Source organism: Saimiri boliviensis, chromosome 9 (assembly GCF_048565385.1).
Source record: "Saimiri boliviensis isolate mSaiBol1 chromosome 9, mSaiBol1.pri, whole genome shotgun sequence".
Lineage (NCBI taxonomy): Eukaryota > Metazoa > Chordata > Mammalia > Primates > Cebidae > Saimiri > Saimiri boliviensis.
In genome coordinates, this window is record NC_133457.1 from 8,096,261 (window position 1) to 8,121,839 (window position 25,579).

Genomic DNA, 25,579 nt, shown 5'->3' on the forward strand with positions numbered 1-25,579 from the left:
GCCAGATAGTAAATATTTTAGGCTTGTAAGCCGTATGGTCTGTGTTGCAACTACTTAATTCTGCTATTATAACTCAAAAGCAGCCAAAGAGAATACACAAGAAAATGAGTATGGTTGTGCTCCAAGTGTTACGTACAAAAAGAATTGGCTGTTTGGATTTAACCCATAGGTCATAGTTTGCCAACCCCTGCCCTAGCCCCTTGTTCATGTACAGCAAGGTACTCCCAAACAGAATGCTAATGGGAAGGGCACGTGACAGAGTAGACACAATAGAGTTTGAGTCTCAATTTTGTCATGTTCTGACTGTAGCATCTGGGGAATAAGAATTAACTCTGTAGCATTTTGAAAATATTACTTAATTCCTCCATGCCTTAGGTTCTTGGTCTACAAATCCTGGGCAGAGTCACTGAGGATAAATGACCCCAAGTATGTAAAAGGTAATTAAGTAAAAGAGACAACATATGTAAATGAGATCATGGAAGTGTGTATATTTCAGGTTTTTCCGCATGAATTTACTTTGTATCTATCTATTCAACTGGATTGTGAGTTTGTGGAAGGTGAAACGCCTGTCATATATTGCCTTTATTTCTCTCATCTTTGTCTCTAGATCCCAGAAAAGTCCTCTGCAAAGAGCGGGGCATGGCCTGCATTCCAAATTTTGTTATTCTCAAAGGTCAATTGTTCTCAGTGGCAGGCAACAGAAGCCAAGAATTGCTAAGTGAAACAGAAGACAAATTTGCTGGAAGGACATGTGAAAATAGGCACAAACTAGGGAGCAAGGTTATACTCGCACCACTGCTGGTAGGCTGCTACCACTGACTCTGCTCCTGCACTCACAATGGCACCGTCCAGAAAAAACCCACACACAGTTCCTTCATCTTTGCCTTACTTGCTGAAGATTAGAAGTCCCAGGTAGGAGTCTTTGAATGACCGAGGCCAGATCACCTGCCCATGTCCTGGCTGCAAGGAAGCAAGAACAGAAAACTTTAGCCAGCCCTTTTGGCTTCTGGAATGAGAACATTTTACCAAGTCACTTAATGGTATAGAGCTCCCCAGTAGGAAAAGTTTTAGGGGCTAGGCAGCTAGAAGAGTGACAAATGGCTACTACACTGATTATCTACTTACCTGGGCCACCTATTTGTAGAGAACTTTGAGGTCACAACTTAGTCCACCACCACTATGACTTTCAAATTGGTGGCTTGTTGGGTAGGTAGTGGATTTTAAACTAAGCCCTCCAGCCTCTCTCCCTTGGGTCCCTGCAGTAGATACACCAGTGCCCCCTGCATATCACCTCGCTTCTGTGCATGCCAGCCTGCCTTCCATCAGTCAGCATCTACAACTTTGTTAGAGCACTGCCCTCAGACCCACTTTGCCTCCATGCAGGACAGACCCAAAGTGCCTGGGTAATTCATAACCCATGGGGGTATCCTTTAACCAAAACTTATTAAGTGCAATGTATAAATACTCCAGCTCCCTTGCCCCTTGATTGGAATCATAATAAAGCATGTGTTTTATACCATTTTTAAAAAGTTTTCCACAGGATTAAACTTCAGTTGGACACTATGGTACTTGCCTGAATAGTGTAGCCCTTATAGATTAACTTCCTTGTATTATTTCTTTCTCTGTCTTATGCCCTTCTCCCTCAACATTCCAAGTAGACTATGTGCACTCAATCTTTGTCTCAGCTTTGCTTCTGAGAGGAGCCCTGCTAACACATCTCTCTTATATCTGAGTATTGGCATGCTATTTTGCAGACATATTATGAATATTGAGACAAGTATTATCACAAAATTCTGTAATTCACAAGAACACTTGCAGATACTTAACTAGGTAAATATGAGATCAAGAATGTATTGGCTGAGCACGGTGGCTCACACCTGTAATCCCGCACTTTGAGAGGCCGAGGCGGGTGGATCTCCAGATCAAGAGATTGAGACCATCCTGGCCAACATGGTGAAACTCAGTTGCTACTAAAAATACAAAAATTAGCCGGGTGTGATGGCGGGCACCTGTAACCCTGCCATCAGCTGTTTGGGAGGCTAAGGCAAGAGAATTGCTTGAACCTGGGAGGTGGAGGTTGCAGTGAGCCAAGATTGTGCCACTGTACTCCAGCCTGGTAACAGAGCGAGACTCCATCTCAAAAAAAAAAAAAAAAAAAGCCGGGTGCGGTGGCTCATCTCTGTAATCCCAGGACTTTGGGAGGCTGAGGCGGGTGGATCACCTGAGGTCAGGAGTTTGAGACCACCCTGGCCAACACAGTGAAACCCCGTCTCTATTAAAAATACAAAAAAATTAGCTGGGTGTAGTGGCAGGAGCCTGTAATCCCAGATACTAGGGAGGCTGAGGCAGAAGAATTGCTTGAACCAGGGAGGCGGAGGTTGCAGTGAGTTGAGATCATGCCATTGCACTCCAGCCTGGGCAACATGAGCGAAACTCTGGAAAAAAAAAAAAGAAATGTAGTATTTTCTTTCTCTATTAGAATTAGAGTGCTCTGTGTTTATACGAAATCTGTCCCTATGATAAAAACACAGATGCCAGAAAGAAAGAAAAAAAGAAAGAATGACAGAGAGAAATGAAGGAAGGAACACAGGAAAAAGAGAGGGAGGGGAAGAGAAAAAGGAGAGAAAGGAAGTGGGTGAGGAAGAGAGGAAGCAGGAAGAAAGAAAATAGACAGTCATTATTCAGGAGAATCAAAATGACATAAGGGAGGTAGACCTTGAAATTCCAGGGGATGATAAGAAAAATTGCTTTGAGGAAACAGGGTAAAAGGAGAGCTCCCTATACTCTGGAAGAAGGAGATATGAGAAGCAAATGAGAAGGGCTGTAAATCACTGGGTAATCAAAGCAAAAGTTATTCTGCAAAGCCCTGCAGAAAGCTATCAGAAGAAGAAAAGTCAGGTCAACTCTCTGTGCCTGAAAAAGCACAGAGCTGTCAAGTCTTGAAACAGAGGGGACTCATCTTGGTATTTCTTTTTTTTTTTTTTTTTTTTTTTTGAGACGGAGTTTCGCTCTTGTTACCCAGGCTGGAGTGCAATGGCGCGATCTCGGCTCACCGCAACCTCCGCCTCCCGGGTTCAGGCAATTCTCCTGCCTCAGCCTCCTGAGTAGCTGGGATTACAGGCACGCGCCACCACGCCCAGCTATTTTTTTTTTTTGTATTCTTAATAGAGACGGGGTTTCACCATGTTGACCAGGATGGTCTCGATCTCTCGACCTCGTGATCCACCCGCCTCGGCCTCCCAAAGTGCTGGGATTACAGGCTTGAGCCACCGTGCCCGGCTCATCTTGGTATTTCTAATGGCATTCAGTAGTTGTAGAGGCTGCTGTCCTCCTCTGGGGATTGGGAGGAGGGGACTTTTGCTGGATGTTCTTATACAAAGAGGAAGATAACTTGAACATGATTTTTTCTCTTCAATGCATCCTGAAAAATTGAATTGTGATGATAAAGATCAGGCAATTGTGCTGAAGCACTGAACTCTTTATGAAATAATAGCTCAAGTGTGGAACGCTAATCTTGTTTCCCTCTTTGTTGGAAAAGGGGAGGGGCGGCTGCTTGTGCTATCACCTGACTATGCACAGGCAAGATGCTGGAGTATTAGTGATTCTATGCCCTGTGATCGAAGTTCTCTTTGATGCAGGGAGCTAGCTACGCAAGCAATCTAACAAGGAGGAGCTGAGATGTCCATTTGCATCCAGATAAGAGAAAATGCTTGGGACCAAAGGAGAGTTAAGAGAAGTGGGGAGGGATAAGGAATTGGCCGGTTGTGGAGGTAAAAATGCAATAAAACAATAGACAAACCCCAGCTCTCACTCCAAAAGAAGTTTAGGAAGGAAAAAAAACCTAGAATGAAATTTGAGTGAGCAACCCTAAAAGCTGTTCATGTCCCAGTATCCTACAGAAAGTAAACTACATGAATTTAGACAGCAAAGATAATCTAGTTAATCGGAAATTCTGGCTAAACCATATTTTCTGTGGACTTAGAACTGAACTGTGTCATAGTCATCAACTGCAAAGAAGATTCTAGACCACACATAAGAGCTACAGAGAGTTCTCACAGTGGTTCCAATAGCTAACACATGCTGGGCTGGTTGTAAGTGGATTTTTCCTACCGATGATACCAGTTTTCTTTCTTGAATATCATAGCTGAAGCCTTGTTAGCCTCTTCTTCTTATGGAACAGAGAGTACATATCCTATCTTGAGTCTTGGAAATGCCAACAGGTTTCTGTCATAAGGGATGTGGTCCAGGAAGCCCAAATCATATTGGCTCATCTATGGTGGCAAGCGGTAAATATATTTTTTTAAAAGATTACTTATTAGCACCAATGTTGTAAGCATGCCAGAAAGAAAGAAAAAAGGAAAGAACGACAGAGAGAAATGAAGGAAGGAACACAGGAAAAAGAGAGGGAGGGGAAGAGAAAAAAGGAGAGAAAGGAAGTGGGTGAGGAAGAGAGGAATTGAATTCCCTCCCTGGACTGGTCACTTCTTTACCTAAAATGCAAGGCATGATTTCAACCAAGGTTTAACTGAAAGTAGTCTCACATAATGATTCTGGACAATTTATGCACAGGCATACAAATGCATGAAAATAACACGAGGTCATTAATAACTGTAGACACTGGCAGGTGACTAATGTGAAATGAATGAGCTACTGAGCATTTCATTGCTTAATTTTTAAAAACTGAGTTTTGAGGCCAGGCATGGTGGCTCATGCCTGTAACCCCAGCACTTTGGGAAGGTCAGGCAGGTGGATTGCTTGAGGCTAGGAGTTTGAGACCAACCCGGCCAACCTAGCAAAACTCCGTCTCTACTAAAAATACAAAATTTAGCCAAGTGTGGTGGCGCATGCCTGTAATTCCAGCTACTCAGGAGGCTGAGGCAGGAGAATTGCTTTAATCTGGGAGGTGGAGGTTGCAGTAATCTGAGATCATGCCACTGCACTCTGGCCTGGGCAACAGAGTAAGACTCTGTCTTAGAAAAACAAACAACAACAACAAAACAAAACAAACAAAAACAAACCCTGAGTTTTTAATTTTTTATGAGTAACATTAAATTAGAAATGTATCTTTCTTTTTCAACTTAATGGTGTAGTTTTGAGAATGCCATACTACTCTAAATGTGTCAATATTCAATGATTATTAAAAAATAATATATGTTTGTATAACTTTGGAGTTTTTTTTTTACTTAATCAAATATTTTAAAGTTTAAAGAGATGTCAAATGTTCAAAATGTCGATGTCGAGAGCCCGCAGCATTGGGAGCTTGGCCTGCGCTGGGCCGTGATGTCTGGGGAGTCAGCCAGGAGCCTGGGGAAGGGAAGCACTCCAGGGCTGGTCCCAGGGGCCTGATTGGCCTCTACAGCATGAGGTTCTGCCCATTTCCTGAGAGGATGAGTCTGGTCCGCAAGACCAAGGGAATCAGGCATGAAGTCATCAATATCAACTTGATGAATAAGCCTGAATGGTTCTTTATGAAAAATCCCTTTAATCTGGTGCCAGTTCTGGAAAATAGTCAGAGTCAGCTGATCCACGAGTCTGCGATCACCTGTGAGTACCCTGGATGAAGCATACCAGGGAAGAAGCTGCCAGATGACCTCTATAAGACAGCTTGCCAGAAGATGGTCTTTGAGTTGTTTTCAAAGGTGCCATCTTTGGTTGGAAGCTTTCTTAGAAGCTGAAAGAAGAAGTCTGTGCTAGTCTGAAAGAAGCATTGCATAAAGAATTTAGAGGTGGGCACGGTGGCTCACGCCTGTAATCCCAACATTTGGGAGGCCAAGGCAGGCAGATCACTTGTTAGGCCTCCTAGTCCAGGACTGGCCATTTTAGCCTTGGTGACCCACATTTACACCTCTGGATGGTCTCCAGGAACCAGAAAGTCTGAAGCAACCACAAGTAACCAGGTGGCCACAGAAAGAAGTGAAACAACTTGTTCCTGCCTCAACTAATGACTCTCCCCCTGCAACCTGCAACAATTGTTCCTGCTCAGTCTTGCGGAATTTCCCCCTGGACATTGGGTTTCTCAAGACCCCCACCCTGTAACTATGTAATTTACCGCACCCTCCCCTCTGCTTGCAACCAATATCCTCCAACCTTATGATCATGCCTGTTCGTAACAGATGACCCCTACAATTATGACCATATATCCTGTGACACCCCTCCCCTCCCCAAGATAGATTACTGACCCCTACCCTTGTGACCATGCATCCTGTTATGCCCTCACCCTCCCTAAAATGGATTACCACCTTTAATTGACTGCTTGCCCCAACCTATAAAACCAACTCCTATTCCCACCACCCTCCGCTGACTCTCTTTTCGGACTCAGCCCACCCACACCCAGGTGAATAAACAGCCATGTTGCTCACACAAAGCCTGCCTAGTGGTCTCCTTGAGCAAGTGGCACATGTAACAACTTGAGGTCAGGAGTTTGAGACCAGTCTGGCCAACATGGTGAAACCCCATCTCTACTAAAATTACAAAAATTGGCTGGGTGTGGTGGCACATGCCTGTAATCTCAGCTACTCGGGAGGCTGAGGCAGGAGAATCTCTTGAACCTGGAAGATGAAGGTTGCAGTGAGCCAAGGTCACGCCACAGCACTCCAGCCTGGGCAACAAAGCAAGACTCTGTCTCAAACAAACAAACAAATAAATAACACAAGAATTTAGCAAGCTAGAGGTGGTTCTGACTAATAAGATAACAACCTTGTTTGATGGCAGTTCCATCTCTATGATTGATTACCTCACCTGGCCCTGGTTCGAACAGCTGGAATCAATGAAGTTAAATGAGCGTGTAGACCACACTCCAGAACTTAAACTGTGGATGGCAGCCATGAGGGAAGATCTGAGAGTCTCAGCCCTACTCACTAGGATGAAGGACTGACAAGGTTTCATAGAGCTCTACTTACAGAACAGCCCAGAGGCCTGTGACTGTGGGCTCTGAAGCGGGTAGGAGTCAGCAATAAACATATGTCTGATGTTTTCCTTCATTTAAAAAAAAAGTCAATATCAAAACTCTAATGAAACCTTAGTGAAGAGATCAAATAGAACACAGACCACACACAACCAGTGACAAGGAGGATAGGCAACGCTGAAATAAAAAAAATGACTGCCAAAGAGATGAAGAGTAAACAAATCTCTCTGAAATTTTCCTGTATGAGCCAGATAGCCTTTGCTGCCCACATTAATATACCAACGTACTTCGCTTTCTGCAGGCCGATGGGACATTAACAGCTTTCTAGCATTCCTCATTCAAATTTGATTTTAGGTCTTTTTTCTTTTTAAATTCCTTTTGGGTGAGAGCTAGAGTCATCTATAAATAAATAAATGGAAAGAATGCATTTGAATGATCAACAAGAAGTAATTTACATAGATGCAATTAATGTTAGGAAATGGTCCAGCTGGGAAGGCTTCGATGAACTTGGTCTCTTTTCTTACACTACTTCCCTACAGTGCAGTGTAATATAAATACCTCTTTCATATTCAGAATAGGACAATGCTTCATTGCATGAAAATTCTTTTCATGACAACTAACAAACTATGGAAAAAACCCACTTTTTAGATTGTATATTTTTAAATTTTTCTATGTTATGACGTTTTGACATCTTTAAAAAAAACCTATCTAGCTGGGGAGAGACAGCCCCCTTCAGGGTTAGCTAATTCTTAGAAACAGCAAAAGACTCAGCCAGAAGCATGCATGCCTTTGATATGCAAACTAACCAATCCAGAGTCATACCACAACTATCTGACTCATACACCCAAGAGACAATATTCCTTTTCCTTAATCATCCCAATGCCAGGTACCAGGCATCTAGTGGAGCTAAAAAGACATTATTTAGGCAGATAGTGAGGGTACAAGGGTTCTCGGTAAGGCTCTTTTTTTTTTTTTTTTTTTTTTTTTTTTTTTTTTTAATAAAAAGCAACCCTAAAACCATTTGTTTTCTAACGGAGAGCAGCCTGTAAAATCGAGCTGCAGACAAGCCAATGGATGAATTTATTCTAGTTAGTTGCTTGGTTGTCCATTGGCTTGTCAGTAACAGAGATTTACTATGACATCCATTTCACTTTATTTTTACCTTATTTTTCTCTTAAAAACATTTGTTCCTTAGTTTTTCATGGCAATTTTCCACATAAAATCTTTGTATGGACAGCTTTTATGATTGGTTTTTCAGGGTATCCAACCTTACTTTATCTTTGAAAATATTCTTAAGTGCCAAATAAACCAACGATCTGAACTGAGGGAAGACTCTAGCCCCAGCAATACCTGAGACTACTAATGAAAAAGACTTGACTGGCTGAAACTGCCTGAGATTTGTCATATAATGTCATCGTTATGTGGATGTGCTTCAGTGCTCCAAAATAATGGCCCTTTAAGGTCCACCTGCCATCATCTGAAGAGGGAAAAAAAAAAGCCAAAGATATAAAAAACTGAAGAAAGGTGAGGGTACCACTTAATCACCCATAAAATACAGTTTTATTTCAATGCTGCAATATAATTCTTTTCCTTCTAGTACTAAGAGTTATTTAATCTTATGCATTCAAAATTTTACTTCATGACTTACCATAAGAGAATCTCATTTTACTTGAACATTTTAGTTTTTGGCCGGGTGCAGTGCTCAGGCCTGTAATCCCAGCATTTTGGGAGGCCGGGGCAGGTGAATCATTTGAGGTCAGGAGTTCAACACCAGCCTGACCAACATGGTGAAACCCTATTTCTACTAAAAATACAAAAATTAGTTGGGCATGATGGTGCATGCTTGTAATCCCACCTACTTGGGTGGCTGAGGCAAGAGAAGCCTTTGAACCTGGGAGGTGGGGTTGCAGTAAGCTGGGATCATGCCACTGCTCTCCAACCTGCGCAACAGAGCGAGACTCCATCTCAAAAAAAAAAAAAATTAGTTTTTGTGAAACTGTTTTCTCTGTAAATAATCGGTTTCCTTACTCATTCTGAAATGTATTTATTGTCTATAATAGTGACCCAGTAATGTCCTGGTGTTCTGCAGAGGAAAATGCATATAGAGGAGCTGTCAGGACAGATTAGTTAATAGCTAAATAGGAAACATCCTGAGAATTGTAACGGGTCAAAAATGGGATAATTAGATATTATTAAACATCTCTCTCTTGTGTTTGCTTGATGTCTTTGTAATAGTCTGCACAATTGACAAATTCCTTCTAAAACAAAGAACAAACAAAAAAACTTCTTCCTTTTATTCTGGAACATAGTAACTCACTTATCCCACCCTATTGCAGGTAATGGGTCTCTTTCTTTTTAATTTGCTTCTCATCCTCTAAATTTCTTCTGGCTATATCTATGTTCTTTGCCAGCATTCAAATCCTGGCTCTGCTGTATACACACTATGCAAACTAGCTACTATGCTTAACCTCAGTGAGCGTCAGTTTCCCCATCTATAAAATGGGGCTAATAGTAGCACTCACTTCATTATGTTGTAATGATTAAACTAACAACACAAGTAAAGTACGATCTTAGGCAGTGCTGGGCCTATCATAGGTTTCTTGTATTTTCTTCTTTCTACCTGTTATCACCCTCAGAGACCTCATCTCCCTCGTAGCTTTGGCGGTCACTGCATTTGAATGTCGACACATGCAATCTTGTCATCTCTACCTGAGCTCCACTCTTGCATCTTCAACTCATGGTGGGCATTTCTCTCTGACAATTCAGCTTATCCTTAACATCAGTGTGTCTGAAATCAATCTTATCATCTTATTCTCCTTGAAAAAAAAAGACTAAAAAAATGGTTGGCGGTTCTTCAAAAACTTAAACGTGGAGTTACTATATGACCCAGTTTAACAGGTATATGCCCTGTGGATATATTAATACATATACATACAAATGAAAATATATGTCCACACTAAAACTAATACATGAATATTCATAACTACATTATTCATAATAGGCCCCAAATGGAAACAGCCCAAATGCCAATCACTTGATGAATGAATAAATAAAATGTGGTATATTTATACAATGGAATGACAGTCAGCCAAATAAAGGAATGGAGTACTGAAACATACTACAACATGGATGAACCCTGAAAACATGCTAAGTGAAAGAGGCTAGACACAAAGTCTAAGTATCATATGGTTCAATTTATATGAAATATCCAGATTAGGCAAATCCAAAGAGACAGAAAATAGGTTAGTGGGTACCAGAAAAAGGGGAGATGGAGGAATCAGGACATGACAGTTAATGGGTACAGGGTTTCTTTTTGGGGTGCTGGAAACACTCTGGAGTTAGCGCTGATAGTTGCACAACATTGTGAATATACTAAAAACCACCAAAATGTACACTGTAAAAAGGTTAAAATGGTAAATTTTATGTTATGTGGATTTAATCTCAATTTTTAAAAAGAAGAAGAAAAGCAACTCTGTAGATAGCGAGTGACACTCACCCATGGAAGCGAGAGGAAATGGAGCCAGAGCTGCAGAAGGGCAACTCTAATCTCCAGGAAACCAAGACATTCACTAATTCACTAAGAGCAAGGCCTCAGAGGGATCTTGCTATGCTCACTTCCAAGAAGCAATCAGAATCTGACTCCCAAGGCTCAACCAAATGGGTCATTATACAGCTTTGCTGAAATAGCTGCAAATCTAGACCTGAAAACCAGGAAAGAGGATAGAGATTGGAAGGTGAAAATAGCCAAAGGAAGGACTTAAAGTGGAAAAGAAGTTCCCCAGGGAACAAATTTATTATATTCTCTAGTCAGATTGAACTGGAAGGGAATCAATCATATGCTCTGAATGCATTTAGTATTTTCAATATATTTTCTGTTTATGTTGTTCTTTCTCCCTGGTATTTCTTCTTTAATCAACTTTTGACCAACAAGGCAAAAGACTTCACAATATTTGACAAATAAAGCAAAATCAGCCCTCACAAGGACTCAGAGTCAGGTTCTTTGAAGGGAGCCTGTCAGATGACCTGATTAAAGGCGATGAGAATATATCGGGGGTTTTCAAGACATTGTGTATCTGCCTCTATCGAAATTTTATTAACCTTCTGTTTTGGAAAAGTTCCCATGAAAAGAACCTAGGAGAAAAACATTCCCAAATAACCCCCCTCAGACTGTAGAATGGATCTTAATAGCCACTAGCTGAAGGAGTCCATGTGTTCCCACAGATGGCTGTGAAAAATGAATCACGCCTATCAATTCGAGAAAACGGAAAGAAAAGAACAAGGAGTATAGAACTTCAGGATTTAGCCAGTCCTATTCAGGGTCTCATGAATGACCAAAGTAAAAAATATGGAGTTAGTTTGCTCTTCTCAAGTTATTTTCCCACAACCTCAATTTCTAGAATGAAGCATTTCCAAAAGGGCAGACACTGCCTTCCGATCCTCTGCTGTATTCCACGTGATTTGAAAATGACAGAGAAAAGCTAATGCATCCTACCTGATTGTATTAATTAGCTAGAGCTGCCTTAACAAAGTACCACAAATGATGTGTCTTAAACAACAGAAATGTATTGTCTCACTGTTCTTAAGCTGGAAGTCTGAAATCAAGGTGTCAGCAGGGTTGGCTCCTTCGGAAGGACGTGAAGGAAGGATCTGTTCCACGTCTCTCTCCCTGGCTTGTAAATGGCTTTCTTCCTTGTCTCTCTCCACATCATCTTCTATTTGTTGTTATGTCATTATGTCCAAATTTGTTCAAGTATCTGTTATCTGTATTCAAATTTCCCATTTTTATAAGGACAGTAGTCATATTGGATTAGAGTCCACCCTAATCTCATTTTAACTTGAATATTTACATCACCCTATATGGAGATAGAGATACTATCTCCATATAAGGTCACATTCTGAGGTACTGGAGGTTAAGACATCTACATATTTTGATGGGGTGGAGGAAGGGACACAATTTAACCTATATCACTAGTCTAGGCAACTTAAAGAAGACGTGAGGAAGAAGTCCTTTCTCTTAACATCTAGGAAAACCTCTCTCGGGGATGAATCTAGAGGAGTTTGTTTCTGGGCCAACCAGGAAAGACTGGGGCCAGGGGCTATAACGTAGTTCAGGAAGAAGTATGTGCAGAAAACTGAAGATTAAATGATGTGTGGAATCACCAAGAGTCTTGAGGACAAAGCCACAATCAGATGACCTGGAATCTGGCCAAAATGACTTACACTGGCAAATTCAGAATCTATGTGTTTGGCATACATCATAGATGCTCAGCAAGAATTGAAATGAAAAGAAGTGCAGAGGACCAAGCTGGGCACAAACGCAAGATGGATTATATCATCTAGAATAGATTACATCATCTAGGAAATCTCCATTGTAAGCAACAGAAACTGACTCTGGCTGATTTTTTTTTTTTTTTTTTTTTTTTTTTTTTTTTTTTTTTTTTTTTTTTTTTTTGAGACGGAGCTTCGCTGTTGTTACCCAGGCTGAAGTGCAATAGTGCGATCTCGGCTCACCGCAACCTCCGCCTCCCGGGTTCAGGCAATTCTCCTGCCTCAGCCTCCTAAGTAGCTGGGATTACAGGCATGCGCCACCATGCCCAGCTAAGTTTTTGTATTTTTAGTAGAGATGGGATTTCACCACGTTGACCAGAATGGTCTCGATCTGTTGACCTCGTGATCCACCCGCCTCGGCCTCCCAAAGTGCTGGGATTACAGGCTTGAGCCACCGTGCCCGGCCCCTGGCTGATTTTTAATAGAAAAATGAATTAATTGAGAGGATATTGGAACTATAAGGAAACTTTTCGAGTTGACCGATACTTTTATTGTCTTGCTTGTGGTGGTGGTTTTACAGGTATATAATGTATGTCAAAATTTATCAAATTGGATAATTCAATATAGGATGTACTTTATGTTCATTATATTTCAATAAAACTGCTTTAAAAAAGGATATTGGAACCTTATGTTACACTGATGCTGAGAATGTAAATTGGCACAGTCACTTTGGAAAACTCTTTGGCGGTGTATATGAAAGCTGAGCAAATGCTATGTTCTATAATCTACCATTTCCACTTCTAAGTAAACACCCAATAGAAATGCCCACAAATCTTTAATAAAAAATGTGTACAACAATATTCACAACAGCACTATTCATATTAATACAATGTAAACTGCCTAGATGCTTATCAACAATATGACGATATGTATAAAGGGTTAAACTCTGTAGGCCTGGGCTACTCAAACCCCATACATTTCCAGGATTTCCAGCAATGGCCCTTGGCCTGGTTCCCAGGAAAAGGTCTCTGAGCCCTTGGACCATCCTGCCTGAAAAGGGTGTCTTTTTATGCCTAATGCCTTGGGCTATGCCAGCTGGTTAACACTAACGAAATGCCTGTTTTTGAATGCCTGAGGCTTTAGGCCTCTCTGTATCCATTTGACCTATAGGAGCTGGAGACTGAGTAGTTTAGTCTCCAATAAATATTCTGGATGCCAAGGCTCAAGTAGCTTCCCTAGTTGGCAACACTTTGCATGTGCTGTCACATACCATTGCTGAAAAAAATTAAGCACTATCTGTGTGACTCAACTGGGTGATGACAACTAGAAGCTTGTGCCTGATTTCTCCTGGACTCAACCCTGTGCACCTTTTCCCTTTGCTAATTTTAATCCATATCCTTTTACTGAAATAAATCTTATGCATGAGTATAACAGCTTTTCTGAGTTCTGTGAGTCTTCCCAACAAATCGTTGAGCCTGAGGGTGGTCTTGAGAACCCCCAACACAAATGCATAAAGATGATAGCGTATTTATAGAATGGAATACTTTGCTATACTAGTAAGAGTGAATGAAATACAACTACGTAAAACAATATGGATAAAGTTCACAATCACAATGTCGGACCTATACAACAAATGTGGTATGATTCTATTTGTATAAAGAAGAAAAACAAGACGAGGCGAATTAATCTATGATGCTAGGAGTCCGGACTATGCTTATCCTGGAATAGCAGATGGTAGTGACTAGAGGGGGAATGAGGAAGATTTTAGGATGTTGGTAATACTCTGTTTCTTGATCTGAGCATTGGCTATAAAAATGCACGCAGTTTGTAAAAAATAGTTACTTATGTGCGTGTTTTTCTGTAGGTATGGTGTACTTTAACAATGCAAAATGTTTAAAGATACTGGATGGCATACAGAATCTCTAGAAAAACAACTAGATTGCCAGGTGACACAGCTAGAAAAGAGCCCCAAATCTCACCAAAGAATAGGCTTAATGAAAATTCCACTTCTGCACTGCTGGGCCATTATTACTATGGCCACCAAGAATGCTGCCTCTAAAGAGTGAATGGAGCTGCTCTCACTGCCATGCTGCTTCCTGTCTCTAGAATAAACTCAGTGTGGTCTCTGCTTCTTCCCTGACTTGCTTCTTTGCAGTTTCTATGATGGAAAACAAGCTCTGCCTGATTAGAAGAAATTGTAAATGCTGGGTAGTCAAAAGAGTGAGAAATGTTCACTAAAGTTTGTTTTATCTGGAGATCTAAATTGGATGTTTAAAATATTTATTGAGCCTCAACTATATGTTGGGCATCAAGTTAGAAGCCTTTACATATATAAAAAACTCTTGATTCTGAGAACTGCTCTGTGAGAGAGCAAAGACCCCAGAAAGACCTTAGAAATATACTCAAGGTCCCCATTGAGCATTTAGCCGGGTATACATATCTGTGTATATATAATCTGCAAATTACCTAAGGCTGGGAAAGAAACATCCAAAAGAAGTAGAGAACAACAGTGCCTGGTTAACATGAAGTCAGGAGTGGTACCTGTTCTTAAGCCAGATGGGGAAAAACTCAGAATTCCTGGTGCATTGGGTAGGAAACTCAGGAAAATTTTGCTTTACTAATAGGAAATAATTAGTTCTAGTTGAATACAGCTAAGAAGTCATAAATCATAGGTGGGTACACCTAACACATCATAAAAGACCCCCAAAAGGTCATATCTAAATAACTTAAACATTTCAGAATGAAATTTAAGAATATTTATAACAACACAAAAATATTCCATACTCAAAAGGTAAAATTTATAATGTCTGATATCCCACCAAAAATTACCAGACATACAAAGAAGAAAACATGACCCATAATGAGGAAAACAATTAGTCAATTGAAACTAACCCAGAACTAATACAGATGTTAGAATCAGAAGATGAGGACATTACAACAGCTATTATAACTGTATTTCATATGTTCAGAATGTTAAATAAAGACATGAAAATATAAGAAAAGACTCAAGTAGAACCTCTGGAGATAAAAATCAAAATGACCAAGATGAAAAGTACACTGGATGAAAAAATTAATGGCAGATTAGACATAGCAGAAAAAAGGATTCATGAATTGAAGAAATGAATAATAGAAGGTATACAAAGCGAAACATGGGGAAAAAGAATACAAAAATTGCCAGGCTTGGTGGCTCATGCCTGTAATTCCAGCACTTTGGGAAGCTGAGGTGGTTGGATCTCTTGATGTCAGGAGTTCGAGACTAGCCTGGCCAACATAGTGAAACCCCGCCTCTACTAAAAATACAAAAACTAGCCAGGCATGGTGATATGTGCCTGTAATCCCAGCTACTTGGGACGTTGAGGCAGGAGAATCGCTTGAACTCGGGAGGCAGAGGTTGCAGTGAGCCAAGATCACGCCACTGCGCCTCCGCCTGGGTGACAGAGACTGTATCTCAAAATACTAATAATAATGAGCTGTGAGACAACTTTAAGTGGCCGAAGATACATGTTAATTGAGGACTCCTAAAGGGAGGGCAGAAGAAATGTTCGAGTAAATAATGGCCAAAAATTTTTATACTTAATTGAAACAATAAACAAGTAAATCTTAAAAATAAGATTTTTAAAAAAAACAATAAATGAATTTATTGTTCAGCGAAAACAAGTACAAGAAACATAATGTAGAAGACACCAAGACACATAATCAAATTGCTCAAAACCAATAATGAAGAGCAAAATCTTAAATGATTTGGAGTGGAAGCAGAGTGCTTCAGAGTTACTGGACAGATCTGGAACTGTGTTCCAGAAATTATAAATGTGTATTATCTTTTTACATCTTTTTTAGAACCACACACACTCTAGAAATATTGAGTTAGATTAGCAACAGCTAGAAAGCAAAGAGACAAGTTAGGAGGGTATTAAGGAGTACCACAAAAGTTTAGTGAATCTGAACTGGGGTTGCGAAGCAGCAATGGAATGTAGGAAACATTTAAAAATTCAAACTGACAGCACTTGGAGACTGTATGAGAAGGTAAAACATAGTACTTGCTTGGAACTGATCAATAATATCAAAATTCATTGATCTTAGGGGGAAGACAATGATTTAATTTTGTACATGCTGAGATACCTATAGGTTCTTATTTGGGGAAAGATCTCTGGTATTCACATACAGGTTTGGGAGTTATTAACACGTAAACAGAATGTTCTCAAGTCCTCCAGCCTTCTTATGACATCTTTATCTATAATATATCCAAATAGAATAACCTGAATTCCAATTCCATGCATGTAAATGCAAGAAATCTTGGCCTACTAAGTATTCCTAGTGCAAGGTGGGGAAAGGGTCTAGGGCCCAGACTTCTGAAGAAGGAGGCACTGGCCAGCTGGTACTCCTGTGTCCTAACTCAGAGGAGAGGAGGAGGGACCAGGGGGCTGAAACCCAGGTCTTTGAGGAGAAAAGACTGGTTGGGAGTGGTAGAAAAACTGCAAGCTGGATTCAGCTTCTCTTACTGAATGCTGCTGCCGAAGTCCAGTTGCTGGAGTGAAAAAAGTGTTGCTTAAGTGACTGTCAACAACAGGAAGCAAAATTAAAATAAAAAGGAGTAAGTCCTCTCTTACTCCTTCAAACTTTCAGTTTCTTTCCTTTGGCAAAGGCTAATGGGGAACAGCTGGCAAAGCAGAAAAGTGTGTAGAATCCCAGCATTGCTAAGTAGAGAACAGAATTTTGAGTTTGGAGTTGAAAGACAATAATTTAACAATTGGCATACTCCTCTTAGTGGAGGACACTGTCTTTTTCTGGCTCTGATAAGGAATTATGCTTCCAAGGAACGGTTGTCTTAAGTCTAGCTTGGTGGTCACATGGAGCTGGCTGTGCTTTCAGAAGGAAAGGTGGGGCATGACTTCTGTCATAAGTGACCCCTCCTTTCCTAAAAACATGGTGAACTGTGGGTTTGGGAAGAAACTGTGGGTTTGAGAAGCTAGGACAACACTGAAAAGTTGGTGTCCTGTAAAAGTCTTTAAAAATGTGTTCTTTAGCACTTGCGTGTTAAAATTAGCAAAATGAAATCTTCATTCAGTTCTTCTAGCCAATCTGATGCATTTTACATTTCAGATGGTAGTCTCTGCATTACATCTCCCTCAATCAATTGCAAAAAGCCCAGCCACAGACTGGAAGAAACTCAAGCGGTCTGGCAATATTAGCTGCCAAATAAAGACACCTGTTACAAGGCTGCCTCTTTGCAAAACAAAGGAAGTAACTCCTAATAAGGACAGAAGTGTAAGAAATAATGCAGATGGAAGTTGCAAGTTGGACACCTGCTGTGTAAGTGGGGGTGGGGCACTCAGTTTTTACTTAAGATATGCCTGGTAGGAAGTCATGAAAAATACTTGGGGAAAAATTCATGGGAAGGAGAAAACCTTGACACACTCTTGAAAAACATACTCGTTTATGCATTTGTAGCCACATGAATGAAAGAAACGCAACCCACCCTGTCATTTTGAGCTACTTTTCCAATTCTGCAGAACAGTGACAGTAACAGCACTTCTGTTGCCCTATCCCCCTCTTCAACCTTCTATTCTTTTGGAGCGTGACAAGCTCAGAGTTTAAAACATTGTTTTCATTGTGGAGCATCTAAGAATCCTAAGATGTCAGATCTAGATAGGACCTTGGAGCAGAAGAAATCATAAAGAGCTAAAAGGAATTCTGTAGCAATAAAAATGTTATAACTATAAACAAAGGCTTCTGGGGATGTAGAGTAATATGTAAGTGTTTGAAAATTAACATTGGGAAAGGGAAGATTGTTTGAAATAGTTTAAGGAAATCACTGAAAATTTTTAAATAAAGCAACTATGAATTAGAATGTGGATACATTTTAATGCTGAAGATAGGGAGTAATAGAGACTTTATTCATTTTGATGAGATGTTTTACGCAATTAATACATGGCTCTTTCATCCAGGGAACTGAAGCATAATATAAATACATTTTAAGTAGATAATATTAGTCAAAATTTTATAAAGATGTGGATTCCTCACATTTAGGAAAGATAGAGCAATTTAGGTATAAACAGGTATTGTTCTAGCCATAATTAATGAGCCTAAAAATGGGCTATTACCACCACCACCAGGAGCCTTTATCCTAAGACAACCTGACTCATCAAATCAACACATTGTTATACAGTATATTGTTCATAGGTCAACCACTGCACAAATTATTCGGTGATCATGGATAATTAGCATTTATTGACTATCTATGTGCTAATCAATCTCTTTCACAAAACTGTCTTATTTTGATCTTTAAATGAAAATATTTTATGGCATTTTTTTTTTTTTTTTGAGATGGAGTCTCGGTCTGTCACCCAGGCTGGAGTGCAATGTTGTCATCTCAGCTCACCACAACATCCACCTCCCAGGTTCAAAAGATTCTCCCGTCTCAGCTTCCTGAGTAGCTGGGATTACAGGAGCGTGCCACTAATTTTTGTATTTTTAGTAGAGATGGGGTTTCACCATGTTGGCCAGGCTGGTCACGAACTCCTGACCTCAAGTGATACACCTGCTTCGGCCTCCCAGACTGTTGGGATTACAGGCATTAGCCACCGTTTCCGGCCCATGGCATTGATTTTTGCATGCTGAGTAACAGTAGCCTCAAGTAAACAATGTAATGGAATTTGGTTTGAGGTTAAAGACCAGGACTATGCAGGAAGGAAACAGTGACTCTCAGTATAGGGAAGCGTAGGCTCTACGTGTTGTGGGGATGAGGAGGACCTGATCACATATGTGTTACTGCAGCCACAGTAATCCAGACCTAAAATAGCTCATTAGTCACAAGAGTTTTTAAATAGAAAGAATGACATAAAAAAAAAAAACTTGTCAGTTGATGTGCTTTTCAGCTTAGTTCACTTTGTAGGCACATATATTAAATAGCAGGCACTCTGCGGGGCGGTGGAAGTGGGTATAATACAGCTGTCAAGGCAGTGATGCATAATGGCTAAGAATTTAGGATTTGGAGTCAAATAGAAATGGCTGGAGTCTTAAGTGAGTCACTAACTTGCTAAGTGCTCTCCAGCAAGTAACTCGACTTCTTTAAGCCTTATTTCTACTTTGCAGGATGCAGGTCCAAGCAAAACTCAAAACACAGTGTTCAGCACATAGTAAGCATCAACAAATGATTATTAATAATACTAAATATGAATATTTATAATATTTAGTAATAATTTAGTTATTTGAGCCCTGGGAGCTTGTAATGTAGTTTGGATACAGAAGTTGGCATACCTCTTTATAAAGTTAACAGTATTATAATGGAGGTTCAGATAAAATACAGTGAGAGCTATTTGTTTCTAGCAGGAGAGTTGAAGAGATTGGGGAAAGTTTTACAAACAATGTAACTCCTGAACTATTAAGAAAAGTTAATTTCTAAATAGTAGATTGTCTTCTAAGTAATCTATAAGTTTGTACCTGTGATGATAACACAATAACAGACAAATCAAACATCTGAAAATAGATTCGAGTTGTTATGAATTAAATTGTGTCCCTCCCTAAACTTATGTGTTGAAGTCATAAACTGCTATACCTCAGAATGCGATGTTATTTGGAGACAGTGTTTTTATTCGGAGATGGGAAGTCCGTGGGAATTCACAAGGTGAAGATGGCCAGCTACCAGCCAAAGAGAGAAGCCTCAGAAGAAACCAATTCTCCAACACCTTGATCTCACTCCGCTAGCCTTCAGAACTAAGAGACAAAACTTCTATGGTTTAAGCAACTCAGTCTGCAATACTTTGTTATGTCAGGCCTAGAAAACTGATACACAAATATATACTAGACATGAATAGATTATAAATGTGGAATTATAATTCTGTGGAGAATGAATATGGGGCTAGGAAAATTGCCCATCCACTTATAAGAGAGTAGAATCAATCTCTACTTCATATCATACACAAAAATAAACTTTGAATGGTGTTAAATAACTAAATGTAAAAGACAAGACATATTAGAAAATATGGAGAAACACAGGGTGTGGTGGCTCACACAGCACTTTGGGAGGCCGAGGAGGGGGTGGATCACCTGAGGTTAGGAGTTCGAGACCAGCCTGACCAGTATGGTGAAACCCCATCTCTACTAAAAATACAAAATTTAGCCAGGTTGTGATGGCGTATGCCTATAGTAATCCCAGCTACTCAGGAGGTTGAGGTGAGAGAATCACTAGAACCTGGGAGGTGGAGGTTGCAGTGAGCCGAGATTGTGCCACTGTACTCCAGCCTGGGTGACACAGGGAGATTCTGTCTCAAAAAAAAGACCAAAACAGATCAAAACATAGAGAAATATTTTATAACCTCAGGGTCAGGAAAATCTTTCTTAGCAAGTCAGTAAACCCAGGAACCAAACACTGGTGAAATTGACATGCATTAAGGATGGTGGCAGCCCTGCGGTGGACAGGATAATTTTGAGCCAGGTGCCTAAGGCGGCAATGAATGAAGGGCCCGCCGGGGAAAGAGAAACTCTAAAAAACTGCCAGGCCCAGAGAGAATGAGGCCTTCTTACAGCAGCACCAGCCAAGTAAGAATTTTCTATTCACAGCGTCTCTCCTTCCAACCCTTGCCTTTGTCATGGCAGATTCAGAAATCTCAGTCAGCAGGATAGGGGAGGAGGAGAAATGTGAAGGCGAGAACACCACTCCTCTCTCTCCTCTCTCTTCTGCTGAAAGGAGTCAGTGCTCCGTAGGTTTCAGCTAAAGCGAAGAGAGAAGGTCAAGGTTGAAAATGTTTTCTTAGACTAGGCTATATCAAATTGAGACTTGCTTAGGATGAAATTATTGTAGGATTTTTTAGTTCCTTTGAGTAACTAAAAAAGTCATGCAGACTGCTTAAAAGTTTACTCATATATAGAGGAAGATGTGCATGTGCACACACACACACGGGTCATGTATAAATGGATAGTAGTAGAAGATGATTTCTCTTTATAATATCATCCCATGACTTCCGTGTGTTCAGTAAACAACTTACACACAGAAAGAACTGACCTAGTGAGAAAAAAAATCAGGGGGAACCTATTCTTGACAGAAAAGTATGGAAAACCCTCTCCAAGCAGGTGTGATTTAAGCTGATGCCGAAAGAATTAGGCAGCTGCATACAGGAAGAAGGATTGCTAAGCTCAAAGAACCAAGGGAACAGGAGAGAAAATAAATTCCAATCTTCTGCAAAGAAATTTCAATCCCCTCTTTAATGGAGTAGAGAGAGGACTGGTCAAAATGCTTCTTAAAGATTGTCAACCAACCATCTGGTTTCTGCCCGCATTTCCAGAATTACCTGGTCTGCCAGTTCTGGAGCCTTTGGGGAATTCTGTAGTGCAAACTGGGTTTCTTCTCAGCATTCTCTGCTGTTACCTTAACCCTCAGCTCATTTGTTAAGTGGGGTACCACTTGTTCTTCTGTTCCCTGGCTTCTACATTGTTGCCACTTGTGTTAAGTGTTGGGGTCAAAACAGCAACTGAGATGAAGGAGATTCCTGCCCTCATGGAGCTTATGTTTCAATAGAGGAGACAAAAAAAAAAAAAAAAAAAGTAAACAAATGAAATTTAGTAATAGCAAATGGTGATGAGTATTAGTGGAAGAAACTCATGTAACATTAAAGTTGAAGTTTAAACTAAGGCTCTGAGATAGTGTTGATTTTGCATTCTAAAAGAGGTACTAGCTGGACTCTTGCTAATTAAAGTAAGGTATACGGAACATCAACATCATTCTCGAACTTGTTAGAAATGTGGGATCTGGGGCTCTATCCTAGACCTTCCAGGTAATTCATATGCACATGAAAGACTGAGAAGCATTGTAGTAAAACCATATTATTAGTTTTCATATAGAATTATTGGTAGTATGCCCGCCAGTTTGAAATTCCCCCAGGATTAAGCCATTTTCCACAAATGGAAAACCTCTTCACTTTTGTTTTAGGTTGGTGCTAGGCCTCCCAGAAGGAGCAAATCATGACTGCTGGGGAAAAGAAGGCAACACAGTTTCAAAGACCTGACCCAAATCCATCAAAAACAGTTAAGTTTGCTGGGAGATTTGAATGTTTCTGTTAAAGGAATAATTTGCAATTCCATCGTGAGTGGAAATTCTCAAGACTGGATGAAAGAATATGGAGTTAGAGGATTCATCCCAAACCATGGGCATGTTGGAGACAAAGATGAGCAGGTTATGCTTGGGGATCGGTTTGAGAAAATATGTGATTTGGGAGATTCTTGGTGGTAAGGGGGCTCCCTGTTTCAGCTTTAGGATCCCTTCATCCCCAACTTCAAAAGGATAAGAAGGAAGCTAGTGGCAGAAGAGAGAAAAAGAGGGGGCATTGGGTAGAGCTGGCTCTATTTTCTGGCCCTGGGACTAAAGCAAGGTTGATCTCCCTAAATTAAGACTACTGATAGACCCATTGTACCTTGACAAGAGGAACTGAGAGAGAATGTGGAAGCAATCAGATATTAAGTCACGATATCACCTGATGGGAGGCCCATGTGAAGCTTGATTTGCAGGAACTTCCTTATGGGAAAGTGGCTACAAGAAAAGAGATGAGCGCTGGCTTGAGGAAAACCACCCCAACTTGGGAAGTATATTTCAAAATGTGAGCCTGATGGAAGCTCTCAAAGTGCTTTAGCAAACAGGGCATTTATCTTTCAAACCCCACCTGGGAAATCCCTCTACAGCCATGTTCCTACCTGACAGCTCCCAAACCAGTGGCTCTCAAAGCGAGGTTCCCAGCAGCATCAGCATCACTGGAGAAGTTGTTAAAAATGCAAAATCTCTTGCTCCTCCCCCAAGATCTACAGAATTAGAAACTCTGAGGGGCGGGGCCCAGCCACCTGAGCTTTAATAAGCCCTCCATATGATTCAAATACATGTTTGAGTTTGGTCTAAACTATGCAGAAAAATGTCTTTTTTTCTTAAGTGGAAGACAAGGGTCTCATGAGTATGGAAATGTTGTTAAATTTGAGAAATTAATACTTGAAATCAAAAAGCAAAAGGCATAAAAATTGCACAGTTTATACAGCAATTAGAAACATCAAAGTTACTGAATGATGGTTGTAATGGGAATATAGAGGGATTTTTTGAAAGTGAATTTTGGGAAAGTAAAAATGTACCATCTGCAGATGTAGGACAATTACTCCCTATGCAGTAAGGGCACTAAGAAAGTGTGTCCTATGAAGTAGCAGAAGTGCTTTAATCATGCAATAAGGTGGAATCTGGTGCTGTATCAGCTTGTCCTGATTAATATTAGGTGTCTCCCATTCCTCTCTTGATTGTATTTGATGCTGTCCTCTGGGGAGTGTGAGACTGGACCAGTATCTACAGAGCTAGTGGGATGAGAGTGATTTCTCAGTGGAATTCATAATAAAAAATGAATTCTGTTTTCTGAACTAGCAGCTTCTCTATCATCCTAACTGCTGGCCTTTCACTCAATATCTGGGCTGGATTAATTCCCAGAGAATGTAGTCATTTTCCTGATGGAAACTCTTAGCACTGATTGAAGGAGGAGATTAGTGGGGTTTTCATTTTTGTCCTGATGTAATCTGAAAAATCTCAGCAACTCAAAGGTATCCTGGAGACACTGTTTCTCAATTTTTCTTTCATGTTTTTCAACCTGAATTTAACCCTTGGATCTCATTCTTTTTTCTTTTTCATTCTTTTTCAATGAATATGCATTGGTATATGTTAACTAAACACCTACTGTGTGCAGTGCAGAGCACTAGATGACCTCACAAACCTTCATTTTCATCCCATCTTCTTCAACATTTGAAAAAGAATAAACTGTAAAATATCTCTCTCCTCACTCCCTTGCCACTATTTTTCCTGGTGTTGGCTTTGCCTATTTATGCTGCTTTTCAAGTGAAGAATTTGGAATTCCCCATACTTTAAGCCATTTGCAAAAAAACCAGATAATTATTAGAAAGCACAGAGAACACACAAATTCCTTTCACTGCAGCACTGCAGCCTTGACCTGACTTTTCCAGATTCATGGTTTCTGTTGGTTATTCTTTTATCGAGGAAGAGGGGTGGGAGTGAGTTCTGCAAAATAACGGGTAACTGCTTCCACTCTTTATTGTTCTACTTCAAAGAGGGTAGAACATACCTCTTATATTTGTGGAAGAAACATTGGCCACTTTCAGTCCTTGCAGATGTGGATTGTAGCTACCAGGATTCTGATCAGCTGTCCTTCACCAAAGTACCTGAGTCACAATGGCAATTAAAAAGTGGCACTTCAGAAAAAAAAAAAAAGGTATTCCTCCAAGCCGCAATGCAGAGATGTCCATACTGTAAACATAAGCAGACTATGCCTCCCGTCTGAGAAACAGGTTGCATAAATTCCCACATTCATATTGTATCAAATATAGAGGGAAATGGACCATTGAAACCCGTGTCAAACAGAAACTGAGATTGTAGTGGTTTCCAAAATTTGGGAAGCAGAATATCTGTAACTACAAATACAACTTCTTTTTAGCATCATTGGAATCATTTCATAAAGGAATCTTTAAGAGGTCGGTAATGATATGAACATCATTTATAAAGAATTCAGGGCCGGGCATGGTGGCTCGCACCTGTAATCCCAGCACTTTGGGAGGCTGAGGCAGGTGGATCACGAGGTCAGGAGTTTGAGACCAGCCTGGCCAACATGGTGAAACCCTGTCTCTACTAAAAATACAACAAATTAGCCAGGCGTGGTGGCATGTATCTGTAGTTCCAGCTACTGGGAAGGTTGAGGCACAAGAATTGCTTGAACCCGGGAGGCGGATGTTGCAATGAGCCTAGATCCCCTCTCAGAAAGAAAAAAAAAAGAATTCAGGGCAGGAAGTTGTATGATTGTTTGAGAAGATATGCTTGCTTATCTTCTCCAATCATAGTCTTCGAATTCCTAGCAGTCTACTTTTGTATTTCTCTTTTTTATTTTTTTGGAGACGGATTCTTGCTCTGTCGCCCAGGCTGGAGTGCAGTGGTATCATCTCGGCTCACTGCAACCTCCACCTTCCAGGTCCAAGAGACTCTCTTGCCTTAGTCCCAAGCAGCTGGGATTATAGGTGTATGCCACCACACTCAGCTAAGTTTCTGTATTTTTAGTAGAGACGAGGTTTCACCATGTTGGCCAGCATAGTCTCAAACTCCTGACCTCAAGTGATCTGTCCGACTCAGCCTCCCAAAAATGCTCGGATTAACAACGTGAGTCACTACACCCAGCCTGTATTTCTCTTTAACAAGGTGGCTCCATGTCTTTCTTTCTTCAAGTTAATAGGCCCTTGAGAATTCATTTCCGGGTGTGAGTTAAGTGGCTCTGCAGTATACTGATGGGATACAGAGACTGGAGTCAGGTTTTCTGGTTAGAATCCCCTCTGCCTCTGCTTTTGTAGCTGTGGCATCTCAGCAAATTGTTACCTTTTCTGAGCTTTAGC

The 25,579-nt window shown here is 40.5% G+C and overlaps 1 long non-coding RNA gene and 1 pseudogene across 1 annotated transcript in view; one reads left to right on the top strand and one right to left on the bottom strand.

Moving 5' to 3' along the window:
• Positions 1 to 889: 889 nt before the first annotated feature.
• LOC141585573 (uncharacterized) overlaps positions 890 to 25,579 on the bottom strand; it is a 68,636-nt gene continuing 43,946 nt past the window's right edge. Inside the window, exon 3 of the long non-coding RNA XR_012519105.1 lies at positions 890 to 960. This is a non-coding gene — a long non-coding RNA (uncharacterized LOC141585573). The remainder of the gene's footprint in view (positions 961 to 25,579) is intronic.
• Positions 5,281 to 7,018, top strand: LOC101052967 (glutathione S-transferase omega-1-like; annotated as a pseudogene).